At 47.7% G+C, this 14,203-nt stretch overlaps 1 non-coding gene across 1 annotated transcript; it reads right to left on the bottom strand.

Annotated features, from left to right (window-relative positions):
* Positions 1-9,369: 9,369 nt before the first annotated feature.
* LOC135514448 (U7 small nuclear RNA) lies at positions 9,370-9,423 on the bottom strand. The gene has a single exon (XR_010451677.1). It is a non-coding gene; the product is annotated as a U7 small nuclear RNA (small nuclear RNA).
* Positions 9,424-14,203: the final 4,780 nt, after the last annotated feature.

The following is a 14,203-nucleotide window of genomic DNA, read 5'->3' as shown; positions in this document are numbered from 1 at the left end:
CAGCACTGAGAGGAAGCCCAGCCAGGGAGTTGAATCCGGCAGATCCTGGCTGGCTGGCAGTTCTGGCAGATCCTGGCTGACTGGCGGATCTGGAAGAGTCTGGTTGACTGGCAGATCTGGAAGAGTCTGTATGACTGGCAGATCTGGAAGAGTCTGGCTGACTGGCAGATCTGGAAGAGTCTGGCTGACTGGCAGATCTGGAAGAGTCTGGCTGACTGGCAGATCTGGAAGAGTCTGGCTGACTGGCAGATCTGGAAGAGTCTGGCTGACTGGCAGATCTGGAAGAGTCTGGCTGACTGGCAGATCTGGAAGAGTCTGGCTGACTGGCAGATCTGGAAGAGTCTGGCTGACTGGCAGATCTGGAAGAGTCTGGCTGACTGGCAGATCTGGAAGAGTCTGGCTGACTGGCGGATCCTGGCAGACTGACGGCTCTGGCTGCTCCATGCTGACTGACAGCTCTGGCGGCTTCTTGCAGACTGACAGCTCTGGCTGCTCCATGCAGACTGGCAGCTCCTTGCAGACTGGCAGCTCCTTGCAGACTGGCAGCTCCTTGCAGACTGGCAGCTCTGGCTGCTCCAAGCATACTGACAGCTCTGGCTGCTCCATGCAGACTGACAGCTCTGGCTGCTCCATGCAGACTGGCAGCTCTGGCTGCTCCATGCAGACCGGCAGCTCTGGCTGCTCCATGCAGACCGGCAGCTCTGGCTGCTCCATGCAGACTGGCAGCTCTGGCTGCTCCATGCAGACTGGCAGCTCTGGCTGCTCCATGCAGACTGGCAGCTCTGGCTGCTCCATGCATACTGGCAGCTCTGGCTGCGCTAAACGGGCAGGAGACTCCGGCAACGCTGTAGAGGCGGAAGGCTCTGGCAGCGCTAAACAGGCGGGAGGCTCCAGCAGCACAGGAGAGGAGGAAGGCTCCGGCAGCGCTGGAGAGGCGAGGCGCACTGTAGGAAAGATGCGTGGTGCTGGCACTGGTGGTTCTGGGCCGAGGACACGCACAGGAAGCCTGGTGCGGGGAGCTGCCACCGGAGGGCTGGGGTGTGGAGGTGGTACTGGGTAGACCGGACCGTGCAGGCGCACTGGAGCTTGCACCGAGCCTGCCCAACCTTACCTGGTTGAATACTCCCGGTCGCTCTGCCAGTGCGGCATGGTGGAATAGCCCGCACTGGGTTATGCAGGCGAAACGGGGATACCGAGCGCAAGGCTGGTGCCATGTAAGCTGGCCCAAGGAGACGCACTGGGGACCAGATGCATAGAGCCGGCTTCATGGCATTTGGCTCGACGCTCAATCTAGCCCGGCCGATACGCGGAGCTGGAATAGAACGCACCGGGCTATGCACCCGCACTGGAGACACCGTGCGCACCATAGCCTAACACGGTGCCTGCCCGGTCTCTCTAGCCCCCCGGTAAGCACAGGGAGTTTGCGCAGGTCTCCTACCTGGCGTAGCCATACTCCCTGTTAGCCCCCCCCAAGAATTTTTTGGGGCTGACTCTCGGGCTTCCAACCGCGTCGCCGCGCTGCCTCTTCATACCAGCGCCTCTCCGCTTTACCGCCTCCAGTTCTTCCTTGGGACGGCGATATTCTCCAGGCTGTGCCCAGGGTCCTTTTCCGTCCAATATCTCCTCCCAAGTCCAGAAGTCCTGTGATCGCTGTTGCTGCCTTCGTTGCTTCTCCTGTGGCTCCTGCCTGTTGACACGTTGCTTGGTCTGTTTGTGGTGGGTGATTCTGTAACGGGTTTCTTCTACCTCCTTCTCTGACGAAGAGGTGGAATAAGGATCGGACTAAAATGCAGCGTGGTTCGTTCGATACATCTTAAATGATGAAAAACACGAACAATACAAAACAACAAACGCCGAAAACCGAAACAGCCCTGACTGGTGCAACAAACACAGAGACAGGAACAATCACCCACAAACACACAGTGAAACCCAGGCTACCTAAATATGGTTCCCAATCAGAGACAACGATAATCACCTGACTCTGATTGAGAACCGCCTCAGGCAGCCATAGACTAATCTATACACCCCACACAACCCCAAGACGAAACACACTACAAATAAACCCATGTCACACCCTGGCCTAACCCAATAAATGAAGATAACATAAATAAATATAGACCAGGGCGTGACACCATGCCCATTCCCCTCCCCCATATCCCAATTTGTGCCACTCATAAGTAAAAAACCTACATGCCAAGTATAGACCATATATTGTGTTCTCTTCAGGTTATAGAAAACAGCAGAAGCACTGAACTTTGCATTCCGACCTGCCTACCTACCTACCTGATACAGAAAATTAGCTCCAGGGTATTTTCTCAACCAGGTTTCCTCTTGTGGGTATGCACTGACCACATTGTGGGCATAATAATAATAATAATCTCTACAGAGGGGTTATCTGTAATTTACTTCAAGGCAGAAGCATGGTAGTGAACAGGGTATGGAGCGCAGGCAGTATTGGTTGACTTTCCTGTGGTTATTTTCTCTTGGGTGTTACAATGTACTCCCTCTGTGCGTTTGGAATGTGAATGGCATTGCAACGACAATTGTCACTCCCGGCATGAAGATGAGTATCTCCAGCAAGTCCTGGCAGCCAAGTGGACAGGCTGACCTGAGGGGAGTGGCCAGAAATACTTATTGAGCCAGCAGACACTCTGTCCCCATTGACATTGGCTGGCATGAATGTGCCTCTCTCTCTGTGAGTCATACTGTCTCAGTGCTGACGTAATGGAGAGGCTATTGGCTCAAAACACAGAGGGTATTGATGATGAACTGACTGTCTCTCGCTCTCTGGGCTGGAGAGAAGGATACAAAGAGTGATACAAAGAGAGATATAAAGAGAGATACAAAGAGACTAAAAGCCCAATTCAATCGAACCTGCATTATTAAAAGCACGCAATTGCTTTTTTCTGAATATAGAAAAGTTGTGGGTAAAAACCTACAACCATTACTGAGTAGATACCCATCCTATGCAGATGCTCCCAGTTTCCTGAATAAGAAGTGTGTGGGTGCGTGGGCTGTAGTTTCCAAAGAAAGATAAAATAGTCATGCAGGTAGTATCGTCACTAGTAACGGCAAACAAATAATACAAAAAATAAGTACTGAGAAAGGTATTACACATTTTTAAGTCTCTCTTTGCTCTACCCTCTGCTTCTGGTTTTCAATTATCTACTGTCTTTGAAATACAACCCTTCTAATGAATTCCACTAATAGAGTTTTGGCTGAAAGGGGATCAGACTGGGAAAATAGAAGTTTCCATCCTCTGTTGCAATGTCACGTGAACCAGACCCTGCTGATTTTACTTTTGACTCAGCCCAATGTGACGTGCTTGTGACATACGAAGGATAGACTTCCATAGAAATACTTCAATACGAAGTTCCCACGAGGGCAAAGACGCTGTTAATTCATTCCTTCTCTGAGAGAGCCAGACTCAGACACACACGCCTAACTGCCATGGTCCTGAAATAGACTTCACCCTGAAATAGACTTCACGTTTTCACCCACATGAAAAAATACTATAGTATACTATGGTATACAGGGCTTTCTGAAAGTATTCACACCCCTTGACTTTTTCCCAAAAATGTTGTGTTACAGCCCAAATTGAAAATTGGTTACAGAGGGTAGTGCATACGGCCCAGTACACCCCTGGGGCCGAACTCACTGCCATCCAGGATCTCTATGTCAGGCGCTGTCAAAGGGAGACCCTAAAGATTGTCAAAGACCCCAGCCACCCAAGACATCAAATTGTTCTCTCTGCTACCGCACGGCAAGCGGTACCAATGCAAACCAACAGGACCCTAAACAGCTTCTACTCCCAAGCCATAAGACTGCTAAATAGTTAGTTAAATAGTTAACCAAATAGCTACCTGTACTAACCTGCATTGACTCTTTTTCTTACTCATCATATACGCTGTTGCTACTGTTTATTATCTGTCGCTTTATTCCTAGTTATATATACATATCTACATCAATTACCTCGTACCCCAGCACATTTACTCAGTATTGGTACTCCGTGTAAATAGCCAAGTTATCGTTACTCATTATGTATTCATTATTACGTGTTTTATTATTTCTCTATTGTCGTTCTCTCTGCAATGTTGAAAAGTGCCCTTAAGTAAGCTTTTCACTGTTAGTCTACACCTGCTGTTGTCAGTGGTGGGTGTAGCTGGTGCATGGAAGTCAGGAGCAGGAGAGCAGAGATGAATGGACAAAGCACTTTACTTAGGCATCATAATACAGAACGAAACCGCGTCACGTCACACATGCCCAAAGAACAAGTGAGGCAGCACAAAGTACAAAGTACCGGCTGCCACAAAGCACAGGTATAAAACAAAACTGTCGCAAACCAGCCGGAAGCATACCAACCTTGACAAAAAAACAATACCCCACACAGACATGGAGGGAAAGAAGGCTAAATACACATGCTAATTAGTAGAACATGTAATCCAGGTGTGCAGGAAGACAAGACAAAACAAATGGAAAATGAAAGGTGGATCGACGATAGCTAGAAGACCGGTGACGTTGACCTCCGAACGCCGCCCGAACAAGGAGAGGAACCGACTTCGGCGGAAGTCGTGACAGTAACCCCCCATTGACGCACAGCTCCAGCAGCGCGCCGACACCGGCCTCAGGGACGACCTGGAGGGCGAGGTGCAGGGTGATCCGGACTGAAACGTTGGAACTCCCGCAGCATTGAAGGGTCCAACACGTCCTCCACCGGAACCCAGCATCTCTCCTCCGGACCGTACCCCTCCCAGTTCACGAGGTACTGAAGGCCCCTCGCCCGACGCCTTGAATCCAGTATGGAGCGAACGGAGTACATTTAACATTTACATTACATTTAAGTCATTTAGCAGACGCTCTTATCCAGAGCGACTTACACCAGGGCCCCCTCAATGTCCAGAGGGGGTGGAGAAATCTCCCGCACCTCAGACTCCTGGAGCGGGCCAGCTACCACCAGCCTGAGGAGAGACATGGAACAAGGGGTTAATACGGTAATCAGGGGAAGCTGTAACCTGTAACTCACCTCGCTCAGTCTCCTCAGGACTTTAAATGGCCCCACAAACCACGGGCCCAGCTTCCGGCAGGGCAGACGGAGGAGCAGGTTTCGGGTCGAGAGCCAGACCCGGTGCGAACACCGGGGCGTCACTGCGGTGACGGTCAGAGCTGGCATCTGGTGCAGAACAGCGCGCTGAAGGTGAACATGGGTGGCGTCCCATGTCTCCTCTGCGCGCTGGAACCAGTCATCCACCGCAGGAGCCTCAGTCTGACTCTGATGCCAAGGAGCCAGAACCGGCTGATACCCCAGTACACACTGTAGGGGGAGAGGTTAGTGGAGGAGTGGAGGAGCGGGTTCTGGGCCATCTCTGCCCAGGGCACGAACACCGCCCACTCCCCTGGCCGGTCCTGGCAATAAGACCTCAGAAACTTACCCACATCCTGGTAAACTTTCTCCACATGCTCATTACTCTCGGAGTGAAAATCCGAGGTCAGGCTGATTGAGACCCCCAGGCGTTCCATGAACACCCTCCAGACCCTCGAAGTGAACTGGGGACCCCAGACACTATGTCCTCAGGCACCTCGTAGTGCCAGAAGACGTGTGTAAACAAGGCCTCCGCATTCTGTCGGGCCGTAGGCAGTATGGGCAGAGGGATGAGACGGCAGGACTTAGAAAAACGGTCCACAACGACCAGGATCGTGGTGTTAACCTGTGAGGGAGGAAGATCTGTAAGGAAATCCACCAACAGGTGAGACCAAGGCCGATATGGAACGGGTAAGGGGTGTAGCTTACCTCTGGGCAGGTGCCTAGGAGCCTTGCACTGTGCGCACACCGTGCAGGAGGAAACAAACCGTCACGTCCTTAGCCAAAGTGGACCACCAGTACTTCCCACTCAGACAGCGCACTGTCCAACTGATGCCTGGATGACCAGAGGAGGGTAACGTGTGGGCCCAATAGATCAGCCGGTCACGGACAGCAGATGTAACGTACAGACACCCAGCGGGATACTGGAGGGGAGTGGGTTCTGCATGTAGCGCCTGCTCAATGTCCGCGTCCAGCTCTCACACTATCGGCACCACCAGGCAGGAGGCCGGGAGTATGGGGGTGGGATCCATGGGTCGCTCCTCTGTGTCATACAGCCGGGACAGTGCGTCTGCCTTCACGTTCTGGGAACCTGGTCTGTACGAAAGGGTGAAAACAAAACGGGTGAAAAGCATGGCCCACCTTGCCTGGGGAGGGTTCAGTCTCCTCGCAGTCTGGATGTACTCCAGCTTGCGGTGGTCAGTCCAGATGAGAGAAGGGTGTTTAGCCCCCTCAAGCCAATGTCTCCACGCCTTCAAAGCCTTGAAGACAACCAACAGCTCCCGGTCCCCCACGTCATAGTTTCACTCTGCCGGGCTCAGCTTCCTCGAGAAGAAGGCTTGGATGTGTCTACCTCAACTATGAATGCCAAAGAGGGATCTGGATGGGCCAGCACGGGAGCCGAGGTAAACAAAGCGCTCAGGTGACCAAAAGCCCTGTCCACCTCAGGCGACCACTGCAAACATACCGGTCCCCCCTTCAGCAGTGAGGTAATGGGAGCCGCTACCTGACCAAAACCCCAGATAAACCTCCGGTAGTAATTGGCAAACCCTAGAAACCGCTGCACCTGCTTAGGTGGTGGGAGTCGGCCAATTACGCACGGCTGAAATGCGGTCACTCTCCATCTCCACCCCTGAGGTGGAAATGCAGTACCCTAGGAAGGAGACTGACCGTTGGAAGAACAGGCATTTCTCAGCCTTGACATACAGATCATGCTCCAACAGACAACCAAGCACCCTGTGCACCAGGGACACATATTCAGCGCATGCAGCGGAGTATATCAGAATGTCATCAATATACACCACTACACCCTGCTCGTGCAGGTCCCTGAAAATCTTGTCTACAAAGGCTTGGAAGACTGATGGAGCATTCATCAATCCGAACGGCATGACGAGGTACTCATAATGCCCTGAGGTAGTACTGAACGCTGTCTTCCACTCGTCTCCCTCCCGGATACGCACCAGGTTGTAAGCGCTCCTGAGATCTCGTTTGGTGAGTAAGCGCGGCCCGTGCATTGACTTAATCGCTGTGGCTATGAGAGGTAGCGGGCAACTGTACCTCACAATGATCTGGTTTAGACCTCGATAGTCAATACACGGGCGCAGACCTCCCTCCTTCTCCTTCACAAAAAAATAAACTCGAGGAGGCGGGTGAAGTGGAGGTCCAAATGTACCCCTGACGCAGGGATTCGGAGACATATGTTTCCATAGCCACCGTCTCCACCTGTGACAGGGGATACACATGACTCCTGGGAATAGCGCCGTCTACCAGGAGATTTATCGCACAATCCCCCCGTTGATGGGGTGGTAATTGAGTTGCCTTATTTTTAGAGAAGGCGAGAGCCAAATCGGCATATTCAGGGGGAATGCGCACGGTGGAGACCTGGTCTTGACTTTCCACCGTTGTGGCATGAAACAGAGCCCTCCGTTGCTGTGAAACAGTGGGGTCATGACAGGCTAGCCAGGGTAGGCCTACCACCACGGGAAACGCAGAAGAGTTAATAAGAAAGACTGATTCTCTCCTTGTGTGTCACCATGCACAGGGGAGCGGTGGCCTCCCTAATCAACTGTGACCCCAATGGTCGACTGTCTAAGGCGTGAACTGGGAAGGGCACAGCCACTGGAACAATGGGGATCCCTAAACTATGAGCGAATGCTCTGTCTATAAAATTCCCATCCGCGCCTGAATCAACGAGCGCCTTATGCTGGGAATGTGGGGAAGACTCAGGAAACATGACATTCAAAAACAAGTTTTCAACCGAGGGCTCTGGGTGAGAATGGTGCCAACTCACCTGGGGTGACGCTAGAGTGCCCTGCCTGCTACCTTGACCCCCAGAGGAACCAACTCGACACTGACCGGCAGTGTGTCTTCTGAGGCCACAGATGGTGCACGCGAAGGCCTCTCCTTCGGCCTCCCTAAGCGCAGCACCTCCCAGCTCCATAGGTATCAGAGCGGTGGTGCTGGAGGATGGAACCAACAGAGCCCGATCTGGACGTCCGCGGGTGGCCAGCAGATTATCCAGCCGACTGGACAGGTCCACCAGCTGGTCAAACGAGAGGGTGCAGGCCAAGTCCCGAAGGACATCCTCGCGCAAGCTGCAGCGATAGTGGTCGTTCAGGGCCCTGTCGTTCCATTCCACTCCGGCTGCCAGGGTCTGAAAGTCCAAAGCGAACTCATGTGCACTACTCGTCTCTACCGCAGGTGGAAAAGATGTTCACCCGCTGCTCTCCCCTCGGGCGGGTGGTCGAAGACTGCCCGGAAATGACGGGTGAACTCCTCAAAGTGGTCCAGCACCGCATCTCCTTCCACCCACACAGCGTTGGCCCACTCCAGGGCTTTGCCCGAGAGGCATGAGACGAGGGAGGACACCCTCTCATGGCCCGAAGGAGCTGTGTGGTCGGTCGCCAGGTATAACTCAAACTGCAGCAGGAAACCCTGGCAGCGGGCAGCAGTCCCGTCGTACTCCCCGGGGAGGGTGAAGCAAATCTCAGTGGAACCAGGTGCAGGGGGAGCGAGTAGTGGAGGCCCCTGTTGTGCTGGTGCAGGTGCTAGAGGAACTTCCTGTCTCTCCCAGTGGTCCATTGTTTTGACAACGGGGTCCATGGCGGCGCCGAGATGGTGGAGCATCGCTGTGTGTTCCTGGACGCGCTCCTCTACCCCAATAACAGGGGCACCTGCTCCTGCTGACTCCATTCGATGGTGGGGTATTCTGTCAATGGTGGGTGTAGCTGGTACATGGAAGTCAGGCGCAGGAGAGCAGAGATGAATAGACAAAGCACTTTACTTAGGCAATCATAATACAGAAAGCAACTGCATCACAACACAAACGCCCAAAGAACAAGTGAGGCAGCACAAAGTACAAAACCCAAGTACAAAGCACTGGCTGCCACAAAAATGGAAAATGAAAGGTGGATCGGTGATGGCTAGAAGACCGGTGACGTCGACCACCGAACACCGGCCGAACAAGGAGAGGGAGAGGAACCGACTTCGGTGGAAGTCGTGACAGTTGTTTAGAAAGCATGTGACAAATATTTTAATTTAATTTGAATTTGTTTTGTATTCAGTGTAGTGTTTTTACAGACATAACTGTAGTATTTACTGTAGTATACTGTAGTAATTACAGTTAACTATAGAATAAATACTGTAATAAAATAATATGTAGTACACATAATAGTAATTAATGTAGTGTTTTTGCTGACTGTAGTATACTATATTATTTACTGTAGTGTTTTTGCGGAAATTAATGTAGTATTTAATATAATATTTTTGTTTTATTATCTTTGACATAGAAGTGGAGTCTTTCTCCTTGAAGAAACCTTCTAGAGAAATACTAAAAGAGCACATTTTCTAAAACCTGTAGGTAGGTAGGACTGGGGTCTGAATGGCAGTGGTGTAAAGTAACTAAGTAAAAAATACTTTGAAGCACTACTTAAGTATTTTTGTTGGGGTATCTTTACTTTACTATTTATATTTTTGACACATTTTAAATGTACTACATTTCTGACGAAAATATGTTCTTTTTACTTCCATACATTTTCCCTGACACCAAAAAGTACTCGATACATTTCCAATGCTCAGGCAAGACAGCAATAGGGTTCAATTTCCACACCTATCAATATAACATGTTGACATCCCTACTGCCTTTGAGCTGGTGGACTCACTAACACAAATACTGCATTTGAATTACAGAATTATGTCTGTGTTGGAGTGGGTCCCTGGCTGTCCGTAAATTGAAACAAACAAGAAAATCATGCCATCTGGTTTGCTTAATACAAGGAATTTGATGAATAGCATTTACTTACTTGTACTTTTCACTTGATAATTGAATAGTTTTTCCACCACTGTACTTAAGTACATTTAAAACCAGATACTTTTAGACATTTACTCAAGTAGTATTTTACTGGGTGACTTTCACTTGAGTCATTTTCTATTAAGGTATATTTACTTTTGCTCAAGTATGACAATGATAACTTTTTCCATCACTGCTGAATATATAGTTTAGCATTTCTGCTCTTTACTATAATCTGTAGAGAACACAATACAGAAAAGTATGTGGACACCCCTTCCAATTAGAGGATCTGGCTATTTCAGCCACACCCGTTGCTGATAGGTGAATAAAATCGAGCACACAACCATGCAATCTCCATAGACAAACATTGGTAGTAGCATGACCTTATTGAAGAGCTCACTTACTTTCAAATCTAAACTTTCACCTTTCCAACAAGTCAGTTCCTCAAATGTATGTTTGGTGGAGGAGGAATTATGTTCTGGGGCTGATTTTCAAGGCTCCTTAGTTCCAGTGAAGGCAAATCTAAACTCTACAGCATACAATGACATTCTAGACGATTCTGTGCTTTGTGGATACAGTTTGGGGAAGGCCCTTTCCTGTTTCAGCATGACAATGCTCCCGTGCACAAAACGAAGTCCATACAAAAATGATTTGTCAAGATTGGTGTGGAAGAACTTGACTGGCCTGCACAGAGCCCTGACCTCAACCCATCAAACATTTTTGGGATGAAGTGGAACACCGACTGCGAGCCAGGCCTAATTGCCCAACATCAGTGCCTGACCTCACTAATGCTCTTGTGGCTAAATGGAAGCAAGTCCCTGCAGCAATGTTCCAACATCTAGTGGAAAGCCTTCCCAGAAGAGTGGAGGCTGTTAGAGCAGAAAATGGGGATTAACTCCATATTGACACCCATGATTTTAGAACAAAATGTGCAATGAGCACATGTCCGCATACTTTTGGTCATGTAATGTATATGGTCTATACTTGGCATGTAGGTTTCTCACTTATGGGTGACACAAACTGGACCATTAGTGAGGGTGGTATATGCAAATTAAATACTGTAGTATTCATATATAAAAAATGAAGTGTATTTTGCAGACATTACTGAAGTATTTATAACAGTTTTTTGGGGGATAATATGTAAGTATTTAGTATTTTACAGTATACTACAACATTCTATAGTAAGTACTACACATGATCTAGGGTTACTACAGTGGGTAACATAGTATTCTACAGTATACTAGTTTACTATACAATTCTATAGTATGTACTGTAGTATTATATAGTAAACGGTGTAGTCTTTCTTCATATGGGCACTGCATGTGCAATGAATGAGAAATGTCTGTGTGAGAGAACATGCTGGTCAATAGTGACTGTCACGTTCTCACTGTTTGCAGTTCTCACTGATGATGACTACATGTGCTCATATAGGATTCCCCTGGAGCTTTATTCCATTGAAGTTCTTCTACAGTGTCTGTTTTCAGAAGCTCTCGTCTGTGGGGGTGGATTGATCGACCTGATGCTCTCCCTTCTCCACTACATTACCAATTAGTGTGTCCTCACATAACTAGATTCAGTCGTAATTGGACAACTGCATAGTCGTGGATAATCATGAAACTGTTGGTGGAGTAAATAGCCCATGTTGTTTTAGCTCCCCCCACACACACAGTTTTATAATTAGAATGTGATACAAAACGAGGCAACGGTGTGCTTCAGGACCATGCGGATGCCTCCGAGCGGTGGAGTAGGCTGTTTGGAGCGTTTATCTGACAAAAGTTATAAATATGTCCCGCCCGCTTCAAAAACCAAAGTTGCGCCCTTGAAAAAATAAAAATAAAGTTTTAACGTCACATTCACCGGATAGGTGCAGTGAGATGTCTTATTTTTTTTTTTACAGGGTTAGCCATAGTAGTACTGTGTATTCGAAGCAGTGACTTTGCGATTTACTAGTCCACCGCTCTAATCTCTAGGCTACCTGCAGCCCTATGACGAGTTTGTAGAGGCTATTTTGAGGCTGACCACACAAAGCGGACTGTCTCCACCTAGTGTGCTTTCTTGTAGCCTACACTTCCATTTTTACGACATCATTTCTGAAACTAGCATCTCAGAGATGTTATTAGCAAATAAATATAATCAAAGCGCATGATTTATCAAAATAATTCAAGACAAATCTAATGAACAGCAAACTAATACAATGAACAACATTGACTATTCGCCTTTAGATTAAGAACAGTGATTTATAATTACATGATTATATGTAACGCTGAAAATACATTTGAAATAGTAGTCAGTACAATGGGAACATGAGATTCTTGTCATTATTTATTGTAATATTTATATAACGAATGTGTTTATTTATCCTCTCATATTCATATACATACATGCTGGTTTTATCAGGGGCGCAACAGGGGTGCCGCTTTCACTGGGGATGTCCTTCCCACATTCTGAAATTGCATTTTTGTCATCCCCAGGTTTAGCATTCGAATGTGATACAAAATAGGGCAACGGTTTGCTTTAGGACCATGCGGACGCCTCCGGGCAGTCAGGTAGGCTGTTTGGGGTGTTTATCCGACTAGATTTATGACCGCTAGGACCCCAGCCAGCCTTCCAGAAGCTTGCCTTCACCCAACCTGTCAGGCCGCTCTGTGGACCAGCATAGGAGAGTTGAGCATGGTTAAGTGTGTACGTGTAGTGCTCTTTCACCAAGTTGTAAATGTGAACAGAACAGAGACTGGCTACTCTTTAGTTGACTGATGTAGCTGGCAAGGTAACTTCCGTTTAACTTAACAGAAAATTCTTTTTTGCAGTGCTGAGCTCGTATTGTAACTGAAATGTAACGTCAGCTAATGTTTCATCCCCTCTCGACTGAGGTGAATGAATAAGCTACGTTAGTGAGTAGCCACCACAGCCAGGTTAGCTCTAGCCTCTAGCTATCTGTCAGATAGCAATATGATGTGGCAATTATTACTAACAGCAGTTGTTGGTATGTACATGTTTTGTAGCCTTTTTTTGTCCTGTTTCAGGAGTAAATTAACTTGGCAAGCTTTCGTCAGTTGATGTACCGTTAGAGAGAGAACTGACCAAAAGTTGGCTTTCATTAGCTATTATTTTTGCCTCAATCAACAAGACCTGAATCAAATGATGAAACCACCCGCTGGCTTTCTCTCCCATACCCAACCGCAAGAACTGGTCCCAGAACCAACCGCAGTCCCGCAATGTTATTTTAGGCATATCTGATGCAGCTCCCTTGCCAGCCATGGTCCCAGCAATTTTGCACCCTATAGACAATATCAAATGCGCAAAAATAACTTATGAAATAAGTTAAATTACAAGACAGGGCCGTGGACCCCTAGGGACAGGATGGGGTGACCCAGCTATATTGTGTGCAAGTAAAACGAGCTCCACAGTACTATTAGGCCGATGATATGAATTATACGGAGGATGTGCGGTTTCTGTGTGTTAATGTGAAGGTGCATGTGTGTTTTCATTACATTGTGTGTTCCAAATCTTTCCCCTGAGACAAAAAAAAATAAATATGAGAAGGATGTTGTGTTGGAGAGTTCAGTTATTGACTAGACTGGTGGGGGTCGGCCGTGTAGGCTGCTCGGGTTGGCTGGGCGGTCTGGCTGTAATTTGATATACAGGATATCTTAAAGATAATCAGAAGTTAAGTTCACATAGAAATTAAAAGTGGATGGTGTTCAGAGATAGATGGGAGCAGCTGAGTGGAGCTGAAGAATGGGACTAAAAACAAACAAAAGATAACTATTGTAAAAATACTGTGTCCGTAAAATATATAAAGTATGTATATGCTGGAAGTAGAAGCCTAAGTGTTGTTGTCCATTAGTTTATTCCAATTATGGGAGGGATGGTAGTGTTTTGGGAAAATAATAATAATATATATATATATATATATACTTACAAAAAAATAAATGGGTGATTGGAATTGATACAAACAATGACATTGATGGATGCCACAATCTATCTGCAATATTAATGCTGATCCCCCCCCCCCCCCGCCAATATATATAGATATACAGTACCAGTCAAAAGTTTGGACACACCTGCTCATTCAAGAGTTTTTATTTTTTTACTATTTTCTACATTGTAGAATAAAAGTGAAGACATCAAAACTATGAAATAACACAAATGGAATCATTTAAAAAACAAAAATATTATATATTTTAGATTCTTCAAAGTAGCCACCCTTTGCCTTGATGACAGCTTTGCACACTCTTGGCATTCTCTCAACCAGCTTAATGAGGAATGATTTTCCAACAGTCTTGAAATAGTTCCCACATATACTGAGCACTTGTTTACTGCTTTCTCCTTCACTC

Source organism: Oncorhynchus masou, chromosome 25 (assembly GCF_036934945.1).
Source record: "Oncorhynchus masou masou isolate Uvic2021 chromosome 25, UVic_Omas_1.1, whole genome shotgun sequence".
In the NCBI taxonomy this organism is placed as follows: Eukaryota; Metazoa; Chordata; class Actinopteri; order Salmoniformes; family Salmonidae; genus Oncorhynchus; species Oncorhynchus masou.
Note: the sequence above shows the minus strand (reverse complement) of the source record. Positions and strands in the feature narration are given on the sequence as shown.